The sequence below is a fragment of the Grammomys surdaster genome, unplaced genomic scaffold, assembly GCF_004785775.1.
Source record: "Grammomys surdaster isolate TR1022 unplaced genomic scaffold, NIH_TR_1.0 188, whole genome shotgun sequence".
NCBI lineage: Eukaryota > Metazoa > Chordata > Mammalia > Rodentia > Muridae > Grammomys > Grammomys surdaster.
Genome location: NW_021604633.1, coordinates 8,164,696 through 8,170,401, shown reverse-complemented (window position 1 = coordinate 8,170,401; position 5,706 = coordinate 8,164,696).

The window sequence follows — 5,706 nt, the reverse complement described above, 5'->3', positions numbered from 1 at the left end:
TCTCTCTCTCTCTCTCTCTCTCTCTCTCTCTCTCTCTCTCTCTCTCTCTTTGTGTGTGTGTGTGTTGTAAAATTCTAAATTTAAGAGTGTCCAGGTAAATGAAGATACCTTAAGTCTATATATGATAAATATTTCACAAATGAATAGATCCATTTAACAAGCACTCAGGTCAAGCTACAGAGCATCTTCCAGATCTCCAGACATCTCCCCTGTGCGCCTCCAAAGGTAACAGCTATTATATCAATTGGTGTGTTTGTATGCATGGTCTTAATTCACCAAGGTTACTTTGAATGCCAATCCATTAATTAAAATGTTAAACAATGCTGGGCTCAGCTTGAGCCTGGCAGGAACATCCTCCAAGGGCTTGAAGGTGAACTGGGGCTGGAGGCACCTCTGTGAGCATCCTGCAATGGTCAGTCCTCTGTTCAATGTCATATCCCTGCGCTATAAGAAACTGGTCTTCGAGCATCAAGTTAGACAGAGCCAAAAGCCTTGTAAAGTTGGAAAAACACATATCTTTTTCTTTCCACTAGAAAAGCCTTCGGGCTGGGCCTGGAGATGTAGCTCAGAAGCAGAATGCTTGCCTAGCATGCACAAGTCCCTGGGTTCCATTCCCAGCACCACCAAACAACGAAGACCCCAAGTCTTCTCTTATTGTTTTCTTTCCCATGAGTCTCTGCTTTGTCCTAGTTCAAAAAATATGCCAGAATTGTTACTCTCTCTCCCCATCCCCCAGGGCTACATCTGAATTATTCAGCAACCTAGGAGATATTGGGGACCATAGACTGGGTGTTAAGACTGCTGGGAAACCAGCCAGGGAAGTGGGTTGAGAGAAAATGAAATCTTATTCAAACTGTGTGAGCTCACATAACAGCAGCCTCCACAGTTCTTGCTCAGGTTGCAGAGGAAGCAAGCGCTTTTGTGATGATAGTGTTTGACTAAAAACGCACGAAAATATTTGAAGGCAAAGGGGAAACCCAGAGAGTTCCATAATTGTTTTAAATTACGAATGCCATCCCAGTGTTAATGACCTCGGCTCAGGTTTGCTTTTTGAATTGTCTCGGTAACCTTGACAGCTCCAAGCTGCTGGCAAACATCCCATGGTGATTTTTGCCAAGATTCAAACTTGTCTGGGGCTAATTTGGTATTTGGCTTTTCATTTCTTTTACATCTTCTCTTTGAGTTTTCTAGTTGAGTGGATCATATATCATGAAAACAAACATGAAAGTCATCCCTGAGCACTTAGTTCAGAAATTTAGATCACAGCAAACCCGCTGCTGCTCTGGACTAACCCTAACCGGAGCAGATTGCTAGAAATAATCCATTAAGCAAGCAGCTATTGTCCTAATGGTTTGGAATGTAAGATAGAAGAATTTTAGCAAAATAAATCAGAAAAACCTGAGTAAAACAACCAGGTAATGCGTCAAATTTTAAGACACCTGTAGGAACAGAGTGGCTTAGGGAGGACCATGTAGGGAGGACCATGTAGGGAGGAGAGACGGTTTCTCCAGGAAGGGCAATGTGGAGAACACTGAACTGAAGGGGAAATATGTCAGGTTGCCAGCAGCCAGCTTCACTTAACCTGTGTGCCTCAGTTTCCTCGTCTGCTCAGCGGGACCATTCTGAATCAACCATTAGCTGGGCTTGTAAGATGAGGTAACCATACTTACCACCAAGCTTGATGGCCTGAATTTGATCCCCAGAATTCACATGGTAGGAAAAAAAAACAACTACCACAAGTTATCCTCTGACCTATAAACAAACAAACAAGTGGTAGGTGTGTGCTTCTAGAGTGTTTGCCTAGCATACACAAAGTCCTGGATTCAATCCCCAGTGCTGCACAAATCTGGTTGTGGCGGTGCACATCTGGTTGTGGCAGTCAGTGCACATCTGGTTGTGGCAGTCAGTGCACCTCTGGTTGTGGCAGTGCACCTCTGGTTGTGACAGTGCACATCTGGTTGGGTAGGATTGCTTAGGAGCAAGGGAGAAGTCACTGCTAATACAGTCATGAGTGGCCCCTCTCAGAGATCTGGTGGGCCAGGGGAGCTGCAGATGCCAAAGTACCTTGCTAATATTCTGTGACTGCGGTGAGCCCAGCTGTTTTGTTGTGCTACCTACTGTGGTGATAAAGCACCTTGTCTAAAGCAACCTGGGGAGAAAACGTTGACTTCAGCTTACAGTGGAAATCCATCACGAAGGGAGGGCAGGGCAGAAACTCAAGCGGGAACCTGGAGGCAGGAAGTAAAACAGAGGCTGTAGGGATGATCTCTGTGTAAAAGTATCACCTGCCCATGTGAATCTGATGGCCAAAAAACTGAGGGAAGATTAGAAGGCAGGACATCCAGCAGAGAGAGAGAGAGAGAGAGAGAGAGAGAGAGAGAGAGAGAGAGAGAGAGAGAGAGAAATGCTGGGAAAGAGTCAAGCACAGGAAACTCTGCCATGCGGACTCGGAAGAAGTTGAAGGTATGAAACTGAGGAGAGGTAACATCCATGTGGCAGACATAGAAAAGTATGAATGGGATATTTGGGCTGTGAGCTAGTCAGGAAACAAGCCTAGCTTATGGCCTAGGCATTTATTCATAACTAATAACCTCTGAGTCACTATTCGGGAACTGGGACATGAGTGGAAAAGCGCTCATTTACAACAGGCCAGGGAGGAGTGCTATTTACGAGCTTGTTTCTCCTGGCTTGCTCTATTTGCCCCCCCCCTTTTTCTTTAATACCACAGGACCATCTACCCAGCAGTGGTAACATTTATAGTGGATTTGACCTTTCTGCCTCAATCATCAACCAAGAAAATGCCTCACAGAACAATATTCTAGGCCAGTCTGATAAAGACATCTTCTCAATTATGGTTCCTCTTCCCAGATGACTCTAGCTTGTTAGGTTGACAAACACTACCAGTCTATGTTGACTTGTCCCACTGTGCACTAAACTTCAAATCTCTCCTGCACAATCAGTGTACATATCTACTTGGGCCTGTGGCAAAATGATGAGAGATTTGTCTGAGTTTGTCTGAGAAAGTTTGGGCTCTGGGAGCCTTATTGTGTTCCTGGTTATTCAACCCCTGTACAAGGCTGTCTTCTCCCGTCAGGGTCTTTTGCAAATGTTCTCCCAAACACTGCTGTCAATCTAGTTTCTTCAGCACTGATGTCATTGTCCTCCTTTCTCACACTTCTCTCCAGTTCCCACACACATCCCACTTGCCTACCTGAAAACACGGACAACATCAGACAGGAATTCTCTCATTTTTTCATCCTAAGCTTTCTTCTCTGTCACTGCCAAGGAATTATCTCTTTTCTGGCAAAGGCCAGTAATCGCTCCTGCTTTGCATGGTTCTCCCTCTCCCTCCCTCCTCCTTTATGTCTCAACAAGACATTTAATTACTAACCAAAGAGATGCTACTGATTTAACCTATATCCTGAGATGCTTGCGTGTAAAACGTGTGTGATGAAGATAATTGAGTTCAGTAAGAAAAAACAAAACCCAGGAGAGGCGGCTGCATTAATATTTGTTGCTTTCTTGTTAAACCGAGTTGACTCATTTTTGTTGCTGATTCCTGTCTAAGGAGACGATGAAAGTTTGTTTCATCATGTGTGTGGGTGTTTTAACTCACACGTTTGTCTGTACACATGCATGCAGTGCCCAAGAATGCCAGTAGAGGGCGTTATATCCCCTGGGAGTGGAGTTACAGTTGTAAGCTGCCCTGTGGATGTTGAAAATTAAACTTGAGTCCTCTTGAAGAGCAGTCAGTGCTCTTACCTGCTGAGTCATACACCCCCCCCCCGGAAGTTTCGATTCTACTTTCCCAAGTGACACTGTACACACTCCACCGCTGATGTGCCAGTTCGCAATTTTCTCGTTATTTTCTTGTTACTGTGCTTTCCTTCCTAGGTCACTCCTGATGAGCCACAGCGCTCTCTAGTGTTGAAGTCGGTTTCAGGTTTTCTGTCATCAGCTATGCTCAAACTTTTCTTGGGGGGGGGATGGGGGGGGAAAACAACAAAACAACAAAAAAAGTACTATTTCAAAATACTCAGTCTTTATGACAATGGCGTTCATATACCCATTGTGCTTTCCTCTAAGAAGCATTCCACCACAGACTATCATGAATACTTATCTTAGCCTTGCCTTCCCACCTGGCACCAACTCCTTCCTCTCCAGCTGCTTGACAGTGGCCATGATGAGAGGACAGGGCTGACACACCAGTGCCATTTTCTCTGGCTTCTTTAACTTTCCTGTTACCCACTGTCTCACCAGCTTAAGATCCTGCAGGCTTCTCCTTCGTTGGAAAACCAAACACTCTCTCATTTCCAATCCCAAATTTCCTTGGCGCCTTCTAACCTCCTTAGGATATTTGTGTTCATATACAACTCCTTGCTTGGTTCACATGAATGCTCTACAACATCCCAGGCCAGCGCTGTCCCCCCAAACTCCACCACACTTGCTTCTCTAAGGTTGCCACAGTGGCTGAATGGTAACTTGCCAAAGATATCTCTAAATTCTAACCCCGAGAACCTGTGACTATGACCCGGTTTGGTAAAAGGAGATTTACAATGTAGTCAAATAAACCGTGGCCAGAAATTATCTAAGATGTAGGAGAGGCCTTGAATTCAATGGCAGGTGCCTTTATGGGGAACGAAAAAGACTGTGTGAGGGGCCAGGTGAAGATGGAGACATTCTGAGGTGATGTGTCTCTAAGTCAACCACTACCAGCACCCACCAGTGGGAGAGGAAAAGAAGAAATCTCTCCTGAAGCCTTTATCTCTACTAGAAATTTTTGATCTTCAGAATTGCGGGGGTAGCAGAGCTGAGTGAGTGTGTAGCTCCGTGGCAGAGCACGTGCATAGCATTTACACAGCGCTGGGTTTAGGGTCAGTGAGATGGCTCAGTGGGAATAGATGTCTGCCGCCAAGTGGTGACCTGAGTTCACTTCCCAGGATACAGGTGGAGGATGGTGAGAACCAAGTCCTCCAAGCAGCTCTCTGGCTTCCAAATGTTTCCTGTGGCATGCCGCTCACAAATAAATAGTAAATGTAAAAAGACACTAACACTGCGAACAAAGCAGCCATGTGCGTAGAAGCAAAATAAAATCTGGGAACAACCCCGAGAGAGAATATTCTTGTGTTTTTAAGCCAGTCAGGCTGTGTGGCAGCTCTAGAAGGGTCACATGACCTTCATCTTACAGAACCCTGCTGCGCTGGCCACTGGCATTTCTGTTTGACTGTGCAGCAGTGCATGATTCCATTGGAACATCTCAAGCCAGGTGTGGTGTGCACACCTTTAATCTCAGCACTCGGGAGGCAGAGGCAGGCGGATCTCTGAGTTTGAGGCCAGCCTGGTCTACATAGTGAGTTCTCGGACTGTCAGAGCTATGTAGTAAGACCCTATCTCAAAAACAAAACAAAATTGACAAAAGCATGCCAGATTCTGGCATGAAAGTACCCCGTTCCTATTAGATTTACCTTCCTGTGTTTCATCTTTAAATGCTTGCCAGGTAGGGGCTTCTACTCAGTCCCCAGTGTCAACTTGTCTCTCTGTATTCTTTCAAGTAATTTGGATACATTGGATACATTGACCTCCCAGACCAAATGCCTTCAATTTAGACTTGCCGATAGCCTCGGTTGTGAGGATTTGATGCTCTCTCTCTCTCTCTCTCTCTCTCTCTCTCTCTCTCTCTCTCTCTCTCTCTCTCTCTCTCTCTCT